Source organism: Xyrauchen texanus, chromosome 14 (assembly GCF_025860055.1).
Source record: "Xyrauchen texanus isolate HMW12.3.18 chromosome 14, RBS_HiC_50CHRs, whole genome shotgun sequence".
Taxonomy (NCBI): Eukaryota; Metazoa; Chordata; class Actinopteri; order Cypriniformes; family Catostomidae; genus Xyrauchen; species Xyrauchen texanus.
In genome coordinates, this window is record NC_068289.1 from 20022045 (window position 1) to 20042252 (window position 20208).

Sequence of the window (20208 nt, forward strand, 5' to 3'; positions counted from 1 at the left end):
TTGTCTTTTTGGCTGTGTTAATGCCAACGGCATACATTTTGCCAAATGTGTGTATTTTTTGGGGAATTTTGATATTTCAACCTCAGTTCCTATAATACACTGTGTACACAAAATAGTTACACCCAGGACTTTAAGGACAAACATGTTCCCATTGAAACCCATTAAAACTGCAGTATTTGATCCCAGTTCCATTAAAGCATAAAATCATTAATTCTATGATATTATACTTTCATTCTGGAGCCCTGGCTTCAAAATGTAAATGTTTTATATTTTCCACCAGATGGCGCCATTTTTCTCATGTTTAACCTAAGGAGCAAATACATGCTTTTTACCTATTGTCTGCTTGCTGTATTATAGAGCACTGCAGGTCAATTGAATAAGTGATGCAGCTAAAATTGTGTGGGTGTGATGTATGTGTGAATTGAGACATTTTTTGTGTGTAAAATAACAACAGTGGTATTATGTAAACAAACTGGCATTTAAAGGGTTAAAATCCTAAACATGAATGAATATGTGGTAGTTATTATCAGGACTGATGCTGGTTAAAAAAAGTCATTTTTAAATAATATAAAATAATATTAATATATTATATTTTTATGGCAGTTCTTTGACGCTGACATTTTTGTCCTCTAAGGTACTGAGTGTGATTTTTTATATGACACTGTACAATAAATAATAATGCATCAAAATCAGTGTTGTGACTAATAACTGACATATCCCAGACTGTGATAATGGCCAAAAATATTTTCCCCTTTGCATTTAGTATATGGAAAATAATAATAATTTTTTAACAGTGGCATTATATAAATAAACTGTAATTTAAAGGGTTAAAATACTAAAAATGAATGAATATTTGGTTGTTATGATCAGGAAAGATGTTGGTTTGAAAATGTACTAATTGAAACATGAAAATTATATTAATATATAATATTATTATGGCATTTTTTTGATACAGACATTTTTGTCCTCTAAGGACCTCTGAGTAACTTTTTTAAATGGACACATAAGAGTTAAATAAAATAAATGAAAGGTATGATCACATACTCCCTTTAACCTTAAAACTGACATAGCTGTTTTTGGACATTGATGGTAATATCATGGTGTTCTTTAAAGTGCCTTACAGTACAATTTAAAAACCATGTTATATGAATATAATTATGAAATAGTACTATGGTACTTATCAAACTGCAGTATTATTATCTGATACAACCACTGAACTAGGTACCATGGGGGTCACCATTCTTTAGTAGTTATGTTGCACTTAAATTAATAATGAGATATTGTATTTGAGAACACAATGAATGACATTCAGGCACAGATGTAACTAAGGGTGCATGTCCCCTCAATATTCAGATTATTGATCGATCAAGATGGGTTGGTCAATAACTGATTTATTTAAAATTTGCACCCTCCATCCCCACCCCCCACAAATATTTGGTTCAATTGGTTAAGTTTTTGGCCTCCATCTTTAGCAATTACAAATATGGACCTCACACTACTGTATTCAGCTGTTTACAGAGAGGTTCCTTTAGTACTGTAGAGGTCACTTTTAAAGTGCCCTTGAATTATATTGTGCTGTCAGGATAGATGTGTGATTCTGGGCAGCAAAAGACTACAAGCCTTATGTCATCAATCTAAAGCAATTTCAGCCCTATTGGTTTTGAGTTTTTCCAAAGCAGTCATTCACATTCGCAGCAGCAGCAGCAGCAGGTGAGGTGGAGACAGCTGCTCTCACGGTCACCCTTCCCAGAGTGAAGGACTCTTCAGATGCAGCAGAAATCGCTCATCCCGCTCAACATGGGGTCGTGCTTTCACACAGTCACTCCACCCGCAGAAACAATTTACCCCTGAATCCCAAATCCAACAGATCCATTATAGGATTAAAGACGTTATCAGGCTTTACGTTGTAATAATACTAGGGCACCTTTAAAATTCAGAGCATCTAATGCTTATTGTTTCCTTTGTCTCTGTATTTAAGAGGAAATGACAAAGCATTCATGTTCTGGAATGTTTGCACAGATCTGATCTGGTCATGGACATTATGTCAGGGTGTGCGCTGTGTCTCTATTTTCAGGAAGTCAGCTCAACACAACAGCACGCTGCATCTCAAGGCTTCCTCTTCCGCATCACTGAGCCAGATAAAAACGCTGCATTCAGGCACCACCAACGCTAAACCCACACACACACACACACACCTGCCAGGTATGGGGTTTGTCTGTCTCACACTGTGCATCCGTCTGAGTTGGTTGAGAGCTTTGCAGAAATGTTGTTCCTGCACCAGGCGCAGTTTGTCAGTCAAGGTGTTTTTATGCTGTGAAGAGTGAAAAAAGAATTAAGAAATAAACATTTGAGACCACTTGAGCCCTTTTCAGTGGTTTAAACTATCACACATGTCCCGACAGATTTTTAGAATTATTTATTTACAGTGGCCCATCTGACCCAAAAAGGTATTTGGACACTTTAATGTCTGAATGTCATTGTAACAAAATATAAAAGCCGGGCATCTGGCATCAAATTATGCTAGATCTTTTTGAGAACTAACCTCACTTTTTGAGCCATTTTCATGGTGACTTTTAAGCAACTGGTGTCAAGGTGTATTTTAGTGAATGTATGAAGTCGATTCCCCTCAAATTCAAAGATGTTCAAGCAGAGTAACCACAGGTGTAGTTCGTCACATTAACTATGGACATGTTCCTCTAAAGTTTGACAACCATCAAAATACTTTGTCATAATTTGAACGCTGTTTATCATTGCAGCCTAACAAATTTTTTTTGTGAAATGTTTGCTTGAAAAGTGCGGTTCTGCTATATTTCTTTAAAATATATTACATTTGATTTGATACTTTAATTAATGCCTTTTTAAGAGGACAGTGAACTCACAGAAAAGTTTTGCTTTCCCTCACAATCATTTGCATTTCCTTGCAATAAGATCTGCGTTCACTCGCAATTATGTTGGGTTTCCTCTGAATTATTTTGGGTTCACTCACAATATCTTAATGCATCCTGAAAATTAAACATGGTTTTACTACAGTTACCATATTACAACTATGGTATTTGTAGTAAAACCATAGTAATAATACAGGAAAACCAAAACTATGGTAATGCAAATCATAATCATTCTGCCAAAAAACATGGTTACTACAGTAACAAAATGGTTAATTTGTGATACAAGTATGGTTTTTAAAGCCATGACCCCCCCCCCCCCCCCCAAATAAAATCCCTTATAAACCATGGTGTATTACTACGGTTTTACCTACACATGTGCCATTGTGTGCATATTTACCAGATCACAGTGCAATTTCATCAGCATTTTTCAACTGATGGGAAGTGTGGCTAGTGTACGCAGTGTCTCGGGGGAACCAAGGTTAGAATTATAACAGAGACTTTTCACTTTGATGTTGACGCTATGGGAACCGTATACCATAGCACCATGCTACTGATTCACATGCACAAGGCAATGCCTTCTAGTCATTTAGGGTAGTTCAAGGCAATGACATAGTCTCCCCTTCAAATTGAAAAATAGGAAGGAAAATAAAGAATTCAACAACCATGTATAGTTTGGAAATATAACAGTGACACTCCATGCAGGGCAGTTAAAACATTGTACAGAAATACTCACCCACACCTTGGTGGGAAAGAGTTCAGAATGGTCAATGATCTTCAGAATAATGTAATGTCACTAAACAACAGGGTAGTGAATAATAAAAACAGAAATACACAAGTTTTAAAACCAACAGTGCAGTCTTCAAATAGACTACACACAAACTTAAGTGCATTTAGCACAAGCAACAAGGATAAGCAAAAGCACCAGGTCCAAGAACAGGACGGTAGGGGAGCAAGAGGGTCTTAGCTGTCTTGGTCCCTGCAAGAATGTAATGACCAAAAGGTGCTTAGCAACTGAGAAACTGCCCAAAAGTAGGCATAACAGTTTGCATAGCAGCAACATACATTTTGAGCGTGGATAGAATGAGTCCAACATCAAAGCTCTCTTGCAAAAAACGAAGCATCATATGCAAAAAGCAATGCATTGGGCCCTCACCCCGTGTGGAACAGCAAGTCAGCAAAAACTCGATATTTTAAGTCATATAGCCACCTCATCGAGAGAGCTCTGACCTTCTATAGGGCTGCTGCAGTCCATTTGTGTCAAACAAGCCCTGTTTAGGGACCAAACATTAAGTTTCCACAGCTCCGGCCGTGGATGCCAGATCATGCCTGTAAGCTCAATCAGCTCTGAGAACCAAGGGCTGTTGGGCCACTCCAGCAAAAACAAACAGCACTGTTTCCCTGCCTTCCCAAATTTTGCACAACACTTGGTGCAACAAATGAAGGGGAGGAAACGCATACTTGCGTTTGATACACATTTGTGTGCTAGGGCATCCAAGCTTATTGGAGCCTCAGTCATGAAGTACAAGAGACGTACCAGTGCATGGTCTCTAGGGAGGCGAACTGGTCCACCTTGTCTTACCCAAATATCCCAAAGTCTCTACTCCCCCTAATGGGTAGGCAAATCTGCTCCACAGTTCAGGAGACCAGGGATGGGCACTGCATGTATCAACAGGGCTTTAAATGCAAAGTGTAGAGGAGGGGCATAAACGGGCCACAACTGCAGGGATCTGAGTATAACCCGTTGTGAAGACCACTGCACCAGAAATGTGCGTTTGTGCTGAGTAGAGCAAATGCCACATTTTGTCCAGCTGGTCATGCAGCTCAGGGAAAAATGGCACCGGACGGCAAGACTCACCCACTGACTTGGTAGGAACCCTTAGTTCAGCCAAGAACGCTCGGACCCTCACGGAGTGGGCCCCTCAAGCTGGAGTTTCTCAGCTGTCTGAAAGAAAACCTGCATTAGTTCAGCATCAGAGATTTTAGTGGGGAAAATACAACAAACTCATCGGAGTGAGACCAGGCCTCACCTTCAGATGCTGTGAGCAATATAGCATCTCCTTCTTCATCAGAACCGTCAAACCTAATTGCACCATGCATGTATATTGTGGGGCACAGATAATCAATAGAAAATTCAACGGGTGAAGACGTCTGTACTGGAGGTGGGGTGAAAGCCCGCAAGGCTTTCACTAGTGACAAATCCTCCTCAAACTCTCCACACTCTATTGCCCCTCCCTCATGCGGTCCCTCGCGAGCAAGGGAACAAAAAGTATTGCAAGGGAACACAAAACGTATTGTGAGGGAATGCAAGCTATTGCAAAAGAACACTGGCACATCAGCGGCAGAACATCAAACACCATCTGCCTATAGATTTTTGTGATTTTAAAGGGCTTCAGAGATCGTCACTCCTGGAAGGAGTTCCCATAGCGTCATCTACTGACCAAGCGTCGAAGTGACTGTCTTGATGGAACCATGGTTAATTTTTTTAAGTTATGGATATTGCTATTGAGAGGGAGAACCCAAAATTATTGTGAGGGAAAGCAAATCTTTGTGGAGGAACAAAATTTATTATGCCATTATTTTCATAAGGGATACATATTGGAAGGAAAAGCAGAACTTATTGTGAGGGAACACAACTTTTTACAAAGGAACACAACATTTATTATGAGGAAATGCAAAACTATTGTGAGGGAATGCAAAACTATTGTGAAGGAATCAAAACTATTGTGAGGGAATGTAAAATGTATTGTGAGGGAATGTAAACTATTGCGAAGGAACACAAACTGTTTCGAGGGAACAAAAATGTATTGTGAGGAAACGCAAAACTAATTGGGAGGGAACACAAAACTATCGCAAAGAAAAGAAAACTATTGTGAGGGAATGCAAAGATGTTTCAGTAAAGAAATTCCCTTCCTCTCCTCTAAGAGGCTTTGTAAAATAATATACCTTTAGAGCCACTGTACTTTCCTATGCATTTCCATTTTTGCCTTTTCCTCCATTGCCTCCAAACAGAGGAGCTGTAAATGTTCTGTCTTGTCCAAGTTTTCTCTGATGATTTTTGCTGTCAGGGTGTATGATGTATATAATGGTATATAATGTATGTTTTTCTGTCAAGGGTGTGTGTGTGTGTGTGTGTGTGTGTGGTATGTAAAGGCTTTCAGTCACACAAACGTTTTATGTTCGACATTGAGTCATGTACGTGTGTTTGTCTGGCCTGATCGGTATGAGACCGCACCTGTTCCTTTTCACACACATTCACCTCAGCAAACATGAGCAATGCAGTGACTCTCTGAAGTTTTACGGCTTCATCATAGTTGCGATTACTCATTATAGCTTTGCAGAGGACTTAGAAACATGTCTGCAAAAAAACATGTCTGAAATTTTGCTTAACAAGAAATCACAAGGCCCTCCCTGAATTAGTGTGTAGTTTTTATATACATTTATGTGAGGACAGTGTTTGATAATGATCATGATAGAGTTGCATTAATCACATCTAACACATATAGAGCTCGAAGAACTATGGGTCTGAATGGCGATTACATAAACAGTAATAATTTCAATCCAAATATGAATTTTTGATTTCCATTGTATATCTGTAAAGCACTTGTTTTCTTAAAGGAATATTCATGTGTTTAATACAAGTTAAGCTAAGTCAACGGTGTTTGTGGCATAATGTTGAAATTACCACAATTTTTTTTTTTACTTGTGCCTCCTTTAAAAAAGTAATTGTTTACTCATCCCTATGACTAAACCCATATGACTTTCTTTCTTTTTCGGTACACAAAGGGAGAAATAAAAAAAACAAAACAATTGTGCTCAGTGGTAGTTTGGTAGTTGCGCTTCAAGATTCAAAAGGTTGCAAAATTATAATTCAGAAGTCTAATAAATTATTGTATGTTATTCATGCCTTGTTCTGATGGCATACAATAAGGTTTGGTGAGAAACAACCCAAAATCTAATGTATTATTAAGGAAAAAGCTTCACTGACAGTTGCTGTGCCCATTCATGAGAATGCACAAGAGCAGCAATTCACGCTGCCCCCGCCACAAGACGTAAACTATAAGTGTGTTAACATAATTGTAGTGTGATAAAATCACTTACTAACCTTATCTATGTAAAGGTATAACGAATACCAGGATTAGAGGGTTTCGTTGTCCTGATAACAAAGTTATAATATTAGATATAACTTTACACTAATAAGGTAAGTTGGCAAATTTATCCCACTAAAATCATGTTAACGTGTATAATGTTTACTGTACATCTATTGACTATACATTGGAAATGGTCTATTTTAGTGTTTATGGACTGGTCGCATTCTCTTTCATTTTAAATACCTTTTACCGCAATTCCTTTTTTTTTTTTTTCAAATAAAGGAGGGACATGCCAATTTTATTTTGTGGAAATAAACATCTTGCCACAAATGCTGTTAATTCTGTGTAACTGATAACACTTTAACATTCAGTTTGTTAACATTGGTTAGCAAAATTAGTTGAACTAACAATGAATAATATTTTTACAGCATTTATTAATCTTGGCTAAGAAATTGGTTAATTTCTACGTATAGTAAAACATTTTTCAAATCAAAAGTTGTATATGTTAACATAACTTAATGCACTACTAACTAACATGAACTAACAATGATCAGTTGTATTTTATTAACTAACATTAAACAAGATTGTTCATTGTTAGTTCATGATACCTAAAGCATTAACTAATGGAACCTTTTTGTAAAGTGTTACTGTTTAACTTGTATTCCTTTTAATAGCTAATAGCCTATAGTATACGTCTCAGCCTTGAACCATTATTTGCTACTTGCTTTTGCTAGTCGGAGACAAGTAATATTAGGGGGAGAGGATTTCTCATTCTAAAAGCAGCATCCTTAAGGACTCCTCTCACCCAGCCCACAGACTGTTTTCTCTCCTGCCCTCTGGCAGGCGTTTCAGGTGCCTCCAGACCAGGACCAGCAGACTAAAGAACAGCTTTTTCCCCAGAGCTGTCTCTTTACTGAACTCTAACCCTCACTGATCCCACTCCCCTCATATACTGATAAACTCTCCTCTCCCTCCTCATACCTCATACACTTTGTTATTTGCACTGCTATAATGTTCATTTGCACTGCTGACTATATTATAGTAACAACTGTTTACATATGCATCTTGCACTACTTATCTGACTGGAATATCATTTGCACTGCCGACTGTTTATTTACAGTACCAATTGTTTACATATACATTTGCAAAACCGTACTTTAACTGTAATATGCAATTACTTTCCACTGCACTTTTACTCGGATAGTTTTTGTCCAATTTAATTTGTACTAATAGTATTTATTGCACTTCTGGTTAGACCCAAACTGCATTTCGTTGCCTTGTACCCGTACTTGTGTAATGACAATAAAGTTGAATCTAATCTAATCTAAAAATTTTATTTGTATTTGCTTTTGATACACTAGTGAGTGCAAGACAAGTCATCAATATTTTTGGCCCATTTTCCCAGACTGCACATTTTTAAGACTTTTAAGATTTTGATTTCATGGGGTCTTAATGTATACCAGAGTAAAGTTGGAGACTTAAAAAAGACACAAAAGTTGTGACTTAAAAATACCATAATAAATACACACAATTACAACAATCCCATTTAAAACAGTGATTTAAATACATCTCTCCACAAGATCAATATCTTTGAAAGGCAACCCAAAATTTGTAAATGCTGCAAATAAAAAAACATGTTGTTTAACTGCCAAAAATGAAATCCAAGAAGACAATTCTGCCCGGACTGACTTTTATATGCTCCTAACTGCATTTCTTTATCTTCATTAAGAGGCGGACATTCACAGCAGCTTAAAGACAAACTGTTTGTCTCTGCCTTATTATGGCGACTAACTACAAACTGTCATTTGCCATCGCCAGAGCGATCCGCACTCAATGCTTATCGCATGTCATCTCTGCGTGGCAGCACAGAAATTACTCTCCTCTCATGTCTCTTTTGTGCTCTCGACATTGTCTTTGTCTTACACAATTAAGGTGTTACACGGTAGAATAATTTAAATTGTCAGCACTAAAATGGAGACGGAGGCTCTTTTAAAAATAATGGAATTTGTTTACTGATTGTATGCAGCTATTGACTTTCCCATTACTGGAGAAGAGCTCTGATTAGTGGATGTGCCGTTTTCTACAAGACCAAGAAACAGAGGGGATAGGGTTACAATACAAACCATTAATTCGTATTATTTAGTGGCTATCTGTGCTCGACATTACCGCTGGACACTGGTATGAAGGTGTCGTGGCAACTCCAACTCAATTTTCCGATAGACGCTTGACAGGTTGAGCCTTTAAGAAGGCTCTTGGCTTGCATTTTCCCTGCGTATTAGATTTTCATTTTTTGCATGGTGAATGCACAGTTACGCATCTCACGTTCCCCTTGGAATACAGGTGAAAACTATTATGCTGGAGCTGTGTGTATTGCAGATCTCATTGGAAGTGATTGTTTATTGTGTACATATATTCTGCTCACAAACAAGGAGGAATGCAGGCTTGCAGTCCAAACCAGAGGATGAGAGCCAGTGTATTAACACTAATGAGTTTGTATTCTGCTTTGTGAAGCATGGAGAGATTATGTTGTTTCTTCAGCTCAACATACTGGATTTGTGAGACTGTAGTCCTAAAAAAGAAACCACCAAAGAACATTACATTTCCACTACCTAAAAGGAAACTTATTCTACATTTAAATCCAATCATATAAATCACTTTTATTGTCACTTCACCAAATACTTGAGCGCAACATTGAGTGAAATTCTTGGGTGCAGTTTCATCAACATGCAGTTAGATACACAAATATACAGGTATACAAATGTATTAACAAAGTACTTAATATAGACCATTTCAAGGATGTAAACACTAACAAAGGAATGAGTATGCTACTGCGCATGTCTGGCCCTGAAGCATTACCGGTAACAGCATTTTTATAACCTAGAACTGTCAAAGCAAAATTATTAGTGCTTACTAATTATTAGTGATTAGTGTAATTATTAACAAATAAGATATGTGCAAAAATGTAAAATAAACAATGAGGTGTCATTATCGTATCCTTTAAATAAGACTCTGAGTGAACATTTTCTCAAAGAATATCAAACGTTTACCTGAAGTGTAGCGAACACAAGTTGAGACAGTCACAATGTCGGGGAAAAACTACTTTATTCACAAAGCAAAGCAACAGTACAAAACAAGGGCAAATCCAGTGAAGAGTAGTCAAGGGGAGCGTGAGGTCGAGAGCTGGGGAATCAAAGTATCGTAAGGGGCAAATCCGGGAGAGAGTGTTAAACGAGAGCGGGAGGTCGAAGCCGGGAAAACAGTTAACAATTAGGGCGAAGAACTAGACGGGACTGGCGGGATCAAAGACAGGGGAACAAGGGGAGCTGGCAAGCTAAGGGGTAAACAAGAGGAGGTCAGAACTAGACGAGACTAGCGGGGGGCAAAGATACGGGAAACTAAACACAATAACCAACACCCGTGCAGCGAAAGGGTGGTGATATATTACTTTAGGGGCGAAGGCCTGGAAGGCTCAGGAGGTGGAGCCGATGACGGTGGCGCCGTGGGAGGCTCTAGCAAGGTAGGCCAGGAAGGCTCTGGAGGTGGAGCCAAGGGAGGTGGCGCCGTGGGAGGTCCCAGAGGCGACGACCTGGCAGGCTCTGTAGTCTCGGGGGGTAGAGCCGTAGCAGGCTCGAGGGGCAGAGCTCTAGAAAGCTCTGGAGTCTTTGGGATCAGAGCCGTGAGAGGCTCGGGAGGTGGAGCCGTGGGAGGCTCTGGAGGGGGAGCCGTAGGAGGCCCGAGAGGCGGAGCCGTAGAAAGCTCTGGAGTCTTTGGGAGCAGAGCCGTGAGAGGCTCGGGAGGCGGAGCCGTAGGAGGCCCGGGAGGCGGAGCCGTAGGAGGCTCGAGAGGCGGAGCCGTAGGAGGCTCGAGAGGCGGAGCCGTAGGAGGCTCTGGAGTCTCTGGGAGTAGAGCCGTGAGAGGCTCGGGGAAAAAGGTCGTGGAAGACTCGAGAGGCTCTAGAAGTGGGGCCCTGGAAGGCTCGAGAGGCTCGAGGGGGGGAGCCATGAAAGACTCGAGAGACGAAGCCCTGAGAGGCTTGGAAGGGGGTGGAGCCCTGAAAGACTCGAGAGGAGAAGCCCTGAGAGACTCGAGAGGGGAAGCCCTGAGAGGCTTGAGAGGGGGAGGAGCCCTGAGAGACTCGAGAGGCGAAGCCGTGAGAGGCTTGAGGGGTGGAGCCATGAAAGACTCGAGGGACGGAGCCCTGAGAGGCTCGAGGGGAGGAGGAGCCCTGAGAGGCTCGAGGGGAGGAGGAGCCTTGAGAGGCTTGAGAGGGGGAGGAACCCTGAGAGACTCGAGAGGCAAAGCCGTGAGAGGCTTGAGGGGTGGAGCCATGAAAGACTCGTGAGGAGAAGCCCTGGGAGGCTTGAGGGGAGGAGGACCCCTGAAAGACTCGAGAGGGGAAGCCCTGAGAGGCTTGAGAGGGGGAGGAGCCCTGAGAGACTCGAGAGGTGAAGCCGTGAGAGGCTTGAGGGGTGGAGCCATGAAAGACTCGTGAGGAGAAGCCCTAGGAGGCTTGAGAGGGGGAGGAGCCCTGAGAGACTTGAGAGGCGAAGCCGTGAGAGGCTTGAGGGGTGGAGCCATGAAAGACTCGAGGGGTGGAGCCCTGAGAGGCTCGAGGGGAGGAGGAGCCCTGAAAGACTTGAGAGGCGAAGCCGTGAGAGGCTTGAGGGATGGAGCCATGAAAGACTCTAGAGGAGAAGCCCTGAGAGGCTTGGAAGGAGGGGGAGGAGCCCTGAGAGACTCGAGAGGCAAAGCCGTGAGAGGCTTGAGGGGTGGAGCCATGAAAGACTCGTGAGGAGAAGCCCTGGGAGGCTTGAGGGGTGGAGCCATGAAAGACTCGAGGGACGGAGCCCTGAGAGGCTCGAGGGGAGGAGGAGCCCTGAAAGACTCGAGAGGGGAAGCCCCGAGAGGCTTGAGAGGCGGAGCCCGGGGGGGGCTCGAGGGGTAGAGCTCTGGGAGGCTTGAGAGGAGGAGCCTGCGAGGGCTCTGAGGGGCGAGCAGAGGCTGGCAGGTCCGTGGAAGACTCTGGGGGCGGAGCAGAACCCGGCAGAGCCATGGAAGACTCTGGGGGCGGAGCAGAACCCGGCAGAGCCGTGGAAGACTCTGGGGGCGGAGCAGAACCCGGCAGAGCCGTGGAAGACTCTGAGGGAACCTCTGCGGTCTTGAGCACAAGACGAGACTGGGGAGAAGGGGCCCTCTTCCTTCTCTGACGTCTTCGGCCAACAGGGGATGTGGCCATGGGGGTGGTCGAGGCTACAGGCGCTGGCTGGCTGACCGTGGCCGACATGGGCGCTGGCTCGTTGGCCGTGGCGGGCATGGGCGCTGGCTTGTTGGCCGTGGCGGGCATAGGCGCTGGCTCGTTGGCCGTGGTGGGCATGGGCACTGGCTCGTTGGCCGTGGCGGGCATGGGCGCTGGCTCGTGGGCCGTGGGCGCTGGCTTGTTGGCCGTGGCAGGCATGGGCGTTGACTCGCTGGCCGTGCCAGGCTTCGAGGCTGGGACCGTGACAGGCTTCGGAACTAGGGCCGTGTCCGGCTTCGGGACTGGGGCCGTGACAGGCCTCGGGACTGGGGCCGTGACAGGCTTCGGGACTTGGGCCGTGTCAGGCTTCGGGACTAGGGCCGTGTAAGGCTTCGGGACTAGGGCCGTGTAAGGCTTCGGGACTAGGGCCGTGTAAGGCTTCGAGATGGGGGCCGTGGTAGGCCTCGAGACGGGGGCCGTGGTAGGCCTCGAGACGGGGGCCGTGGTGTGGAGCGCTGGTTCAGTATCTGCCTCCCCCACAGTAAACGAGGAACCAACGCACAGCAGGGCGAGGTCAATAAACTGAGCCAGGTTGAGAGAACAGCGACCACCAGGCATGTATGATGAGGCTGGCTCATTCAGTCCATATTGAAAAATGTCTTTCAGAACCACCTCATCAAAATTCACCTGGTTGGCCAGGGCACAAAAATCAATAACATAAATCTCCAAGGGTTGACTCCCCTGACACAACCCCAAGAGTCGGGCCGCTGGCTCCTTAATGTCGAGGGCGGGGTTATGAGTTACACAACCGCTGCCTCGCATGAAAACCCCTTGGTCAGCGTCCGAAGAGCCATAAAACCTCTCCGGGGGTGGAGAGTGCACGGCACTCAGAAATGCACTGGAGGCATAAACGGACTCAGGGGCAGACACAGGTGAAATAGGGTGAAACAAATCAGAAATAGCGCATACCTGCTGCCCCTGGGCCGTGAGCGCGTGGTCATCTCTCCACACTGTAGCTCCTCGTGCCGAATGTGACGTGCTTCTCCGCTCTAGTGAGCTGCGCGAATCCTTAGCGCGGGGCATTGTGACTGTCAATGGTGGAGTTGGTTATTCTGTAGCGAACACAAGTTGAGACAGTCACAATGTCGGGGAAAAACTGCTTTATTCACAAAGCAAAGCAACAGTACAAAACAAGGGCAAATCCAGTGAAGAGTAGTCAAGGGGAGCGTGAGGTTGAGAGCCGGGGAATCAAAGTATCGTAAGGGGCAAATCCGGGAGAGAGTGGTAAACGAGAGCGGGAGGTCGAAGCCGGGAAAACAGTTAACATTTAGGGCGAAGAACTAGACGGGACTAGCGGGATCAAAGACAGGGGAACAAGGGGAGCTGGCAAGCTAAGGGGTAAACAAGAGGAGGTCAGAACTAGACGAGACTAGCGGGGGCAAAGATACGGGAAACTAAACACAATAACCAACACCCGTGCAGCGAAAGGGTGGTGATATATATAGGGGCGAGTGCAGGTGTAAACCATGACAGGTGATGAGACGAGTGCAGGTGAAACTAATGTGCAGGAGTGCAGATGACGCGAGTGCAGGTGGTCATAATGTTCTCGGGATTGGAAGCGCGTGAGAAACTCGAGGAAGGGAGATTGCCTACGAGCATGTGAGCGAGTAGGAGCAAAGTGGGCGTGAGGGCTCGAGCGAGCAAAAAGAGCGTGAAAAGCTCGAGGGGGCGGAGTGAGGGAGTGTGCGTGTGTGTGCTAGACGATGCGGGGAGAAGCAGAGGAGCGGGGTTCGTGACATGAAGAGACATTGTTGATACTGTGTGTGTCTACGGCATAGAGGTGATGACGGTGAGATCGTGAAGCTTAGTTACTCAAAATTATATATTTTTAATGGCAAGGTCAGGAATATTGGATCACTCCATTTATAACCAATTAAGCTGTTAACACTGCAAGTGTGTGACTTGCAGACAATGTTTATGAATTTTATTAGAACTGTCTGAATTAATGTGTAAACACATGCGATTAATTAAAGTTTAACATGTTCATTTTTCTTAATTGCAATTAACACATTTACCGCCAAAACAGCATAAACACTGGTGTGAAGTGCGGAACCTTCATTATGTGTCCACCCGGAGTCATTACACTGACCCACACACCACAAACAGACATACAGCAGCTGCAGAGCCCTTCTACCAGCCTAAGGTGACCAGATGTCTGAAATGAAAAATGGGGACATTTCTAGTTCAGTGGTAAATATGTCATTGAAATTTCACAAGCTAAATGTCACACAATTAAAAAAGGGAGACAATTCGGATGTTATGTATTTTGACCATGGTGAATGTAGTAATGTGGTTTATTATGTGAACTATAGTATATCATACTCTGTTGAATAGGTCTCAATGAAATTCTGATACAGAGGTAAAGTTGACAATTTTTAATAGTCATCTGTATGACTTTATTCTTTTCTACGCTGTATACAGTATGTGGCATAAAAGTGAACTAAACCAACATATATAAACAATGATTGAATATAGGAACTATTGCAGCCGACTCCACAGCACAGGACCACTTGCCCTTGATCAGACTCTTTACATCACTCTTTTTACTCTCTTCTAAAATTCTCTTTTCCTTCACCTTTACATGGCACTTTCCTTGAAGTAAGACGGTAGGCTGCTAACTTACTTGCTGGCAAACTAGCAGTGAAATTTCAAAAGAAATGAGCTCACTTGACTACCATTTTCCTCAGCATTACAACTGAAATCATATGAAACACTTCCACTATGTATTATATCAGGGCCTGAAATTCATTTCTGAAGGGCTGACTGCCCCCCCTTAGATGCCTCATATTGTTTTTCCACTTTGTTGTCATGACACAATGATATTCAATATTGTATAATAATAATTATTACACTATTTCACCTAACTGTTTCTATCAGTTACATATGGTATATCACATGAACCTGTTTTTCTTAATAATGCCTTTTATTTTGATCAACTCTTATGCATTATGTTGCTTCCAGCACAGCACAATGTAATCTAAGATGTAATGTGCTGACTTAAATTTATTGTTGTTCTTTGCAAAAGACTTTATGATACATTTCATTTATATTTCCATTTATTTTAAATATATAAATTTTATATAAATACATAACAATATAACTTCTTAATAACATAGCTAGTATGTGCCTCACCTTGAAGTTGGTAACGATGATGATATTATTTTTTAGTAACAAGCCAGGGGTATACATAGTACACAATACTACAGATATATTTTACAATAATGCCAAGACATTATATTCATTACATAGTGCAATGGTTTTCAATGCTTTGGAGTTGTTGGAGGTACAAAGAGTATTTCAATTATATTTCAAGTCTTTACAAAAAAGTGCAAATAGGGGCTTTATAGACATACATTTAAACTTATGTATAAAAAAACTTGGCAAGATAAATAAACAGATTAATCAGAAAATATTAACTTAAGTTATCAAAACTGAATAAAACGTCTTTATAAAGTAAAGACAAACTTGTTAAAATAGAGGTATGTACAACAAAATTTTGTCCAAAATACTACAGCGTGGACACACTCCCAAAAAAGGTGAGGGGCAGATTCATCAACAGCATTACAGAAGGAGCAAAGTGGATCTATTTCAGGGAGCTTGTTTCTTAAATAAAGATTGACTGGGTAAAAATGGTGTAACAGTTTAAAGGACACCTCCTTAACCTTGTTTGTAATTCAATATTTGTGAGTTAAAAGACCATACAAACGGCGTCAGACATGCTTGTGTCACATCTCGGGTGTGTTACCGTTGGGTGTGCATCATAAAAATAAAATGTTTAGGTCCCTGTGTCAAGTTAAATATAGTTTAATACTCAATCTTTAAACACATCTTGAGATCCTTTAGTTCACATTTGCGCTCCTTCAAGTGTTTTGAACGCAAGAATGTAACGCATGTCTGTGTTGTGTGTCTGCTGAAGTGTTTTCTTCACTGTATAAACTGTGCGTTGCTTATACAGCTGAAATTTCACTTAATGCCCTCTGGAGTAAACAGGTGGTACTACAAGCTTGCATTTCTCAGGAATTTCTCAGGAAAGCATTGCGCGTTATTTTTGAAGCATTATTTTTTGTAAAATTAATCGCACGTTATTAACTCGTTAAATCGACAGCCCTAATATATATAATGTTCCTCATTTGTAATTAGCTTTGGATAAAAGCATCTGCAAAATTACTAAATGTAAATGGCTTGCACAGCTTCATTCACTATAATGGGAGTTTAAAGACTTAACTTGCCAGCTAAACTCTACCTATCAAACTTACTGTTTGTTGACAAAAATGTCATTCACCTACCATGGATAAGATGTGTGCTACAGTTGTTAGTACTGCATGTATCGATTCAGCAATCTCACTTCACTGCAGCGGTTCATTTGTGGTTGCTTATTCGGACATCTAAACACTATACTTTCTGTTTATTCCGTTTATATATGCAATAAACAACATGTTCCAAATTGTATTAATGACATTTTAAGACAACCATGTTTAAGTTAGTAACATTAACTCTTTCCCCGCCAGCGTTTTTAAAAAAAGTTGCCAGCCACCGCCAGGGTTTTTGACGATTTTCGCTAAATTTAATGGCCCGCAGAATATTTTCTTCCATGAATATATGAAGATGCTATATATCAAAATAAAGATCTGAGCCTCTGCTTTTAGGCAAAAAAACGATTTTATTTTATCGTCATTTGTTCTTTTTTTATTGCCACTTGAACAGAGGTAGGTTTTGTCAAAAACAACATTTCGGACAAAAAGCTGAGAAAAAGGCATTTTTATCAAACAAGTGCTTTAGTATTAGTATGGTGTTCCACTTCTTCACGTTTGAGACAATCGCAGTCTGTTTCTTTGATCAAAGAGTTGCGTACTCTTTCAAAACATGTGCGCGGGTCTTCCTTACCGTATACCACCTAAAACACGGATACCCGGAAAATTCCGTGTTTGGCGGGGAAGCGTTTTTTCATAAAACCCGGAAAATTCTGTGTTTGTCGGGGAAAGAGTTAATCATGTAAATGTCATGAAGCGCCTCTTGCTGTTGTATTGAAAGAGTTTGACAACTAGCTGGAAATGTTCAAGGAACAAAGATGTCACTTCCTCAAACCGGCAAATAGTCCTTGAAATGGTTTATACACAAAAGCACAAAATACACATGATATAAACATTATACAAAGTACACACAATAGTTCACAATATACACTATAACAATTTAAATGAAACACCACAATATATACATAATAATCACAATCACAGTAAACAGATTCACAGTACTAGAAAGGTCAGAGAGAGCAGCGTTCAGAATATTGAGAGCAGCATAGATTGTAAAGGTGTAAAGTACAAGGGGTTAGGAGTCCATTGTTAGACTGATAGTGCAAAGGAATATTAGTTCCATGTAAGAAAGTTGGTGTGGTGCTGAGGTGGTGGGGATGTGTGAAATTTTTATGTTCATAGAGTTCGTAAGTCTAATGAAATAGGGGAAAAACCTCTCACAGCCAGCTGGTGCAGGACCCGATTCTACGGTACCATATACCCGTTGGAAGAAAAGAGAGCAGACCATGACTTGGATGGCTGAAGTCCCTGATGATCATTTGGGTTTTCCTCACACACCGCCGGGTGTAGATGTTCTGGAGGGAGGGAAGCTCACCTCCAATGATGTACTGGGCTGTTCGCAGCAACCTATGCAGAGATTTATGATTAAGGGTGGTGCTGTTTCTATACCTGGTGGTGATACAGCAACAAGGTGGTGATGCTCTCCACAGTACACAGTATGTGTAAAAGGATTTTAGGATGCAGGGATTCAGCCCAAATTCCTCAGCCATCTGAGGAAGAAGAGGTGAATTTGAAGAATTTGAGAAGAATTTTGAAAGACTTTGGAGCTTTTTGTCACCACTCAGACATGGGAGTAGAGGGAGGACAGGAAAGGGCTAAGAACGCAGCCCTGCAGGGCCCCGCGTTGATGGTCAATGAGGAGATGTTGCTTCCTATATTTATAGATCACAGCTTATGTGGTCATGTAAATGCACAAGTGCCGTTTTAACATGTTTTTGTAGTGTGTGCATGTGCGTGTATAAACTGGGTAACAAACGTCATAGGATGGAGACCAACAATAAGTCAACATAGCGGAAAGAATTCAACATTTCTGGGAGTACATTGGGAAAAGCACATACACTATAAACTATACCCATTTATACACACCAATGTCGCTCATCGACATTCGCTCATGTTTGAGTACAATATATGTGCTCATACATTGGGGGAATCCGAGAGTTTAAGTAAGAGGGAAACTCCGCTATTGCAGCGCAATTCTGCCGCAGGTCGCAATAGAAACTTAAGGTTACAAACACAGCAACAACTCTGGAATATCTGGAAATAAAGCGAAGTAACAGGGAATAAAATAATAAAGTCTTCCTCAGATACCATGTTTGTTATTTACACAAGCATTGAGGGAAATAAGCAATAAGCTGCTTTCTGGTGTAAGTGTAAACGTAGTAAGTGTGTAGGGTGTGTATGCTATGGCATTCATGGAGGGTATGACTGGCATGTTTATTCTTCTTGGCAACATTTCCACAGAAAAACAGCCCCATTTACAGATTGTGTGTCTGTCGCAATCTGTATTGGTCCAATCATTGTTATTGACACTGAATATATGCAATAAAAAAAAAGAAAACATTAACCAGGGGTTTACGTGTGTACAGTGTGAAACATCAGAACATGAATTTCCAGCATTAATTATTAACCTAGGGTAAAGTATGAATAGTATGAAACAAGAAACAAGATCAGCCAGGATTTCATTAATGAAGGGTAACAATTTCAAATGTGGAAAGCCCTAATAAGGACTTACATTTTGGTGTGTTTCTTACCCAAATTGATCGTTTGGATTACTTTTATGCTGTCTTTATGTCCTTTTTTGGAGCTTGAAAGATTTGGACCCCATTTACATGTATTGTCTGGAAAACAACTCGCCATTTCTACATATCAGAATATAAGAGACTTAATGGTGGCCTTTTTTGAATGGGCCACAAAGCAACCACCTAGCAACGCCAAAGCAACCACCCAGAACACCATAACAACCACATAGCAATGCCCTGTCACCATTGTGCAGATGAGTTTTGCTTATAACAGAGTTATATAGTCTCATATATATTAGAGTTTAGTCAATAGTCTAGATTTGAGTTTTGTCTTTGTCTCATATTTAAGAGATTAAAAGTTCCCTGAATTCATTTTGATATTGCTGTATTTTATGGCTCTCTGTATGTTTAACCATATCCCATTCCTTTTTTATCTCGGTCATAAACAAAGCTTGCAAATAGAACTGGAAAACCAGCCCATAAAATTTCTTTTATGAATTTACGGCTCACAGTTTTCGCCTGCCATTGTTTTCCTTGAACAGATTCCACTGAGAATAAATGGCTCCTCCACCACTTAACCATTAACAATTTCTGTCTTTGTTTTGTAATTATAGAAATGTTTTATCCAGTGTCAGCAGGGACATGTTTCAACATCTAGAGCTCTGCTTTTTGTCTCCTGATTATATGGTAGTGGGAGCACACTTTTTCTTGCATCGAGATGAACGTTTGCCAAAATGCGTTGTACATAAAAATGCTGTGGCACAAAAGTCAGGCGGACTTGTGTGAATGGGCTGTTTTTCATGGCTTCATATGGAAGGGTGTGTGCACAGAAAATCATCCCAATTGATTATGACCTCTGTGTAGATGTAAGCTGTGAGGTCATGATAGGGGGTTGTCAAGGTTTAGAGGTCATAATTTGGTTTGGTGAGCTATTCAAACAGGTTTGACAGATTCACACTGTGATAAGTGACTCTCGAGCATAGCTATACTCAAATATTCTTTGTTGTTTAATGTATTCGTTACATTTTCTATAGTTTTTTCCACACTCTAACTTTTCTGTGATTTCAGGGATACAGAAAATTACCATAAATATTCTAGAAAATGGGCATC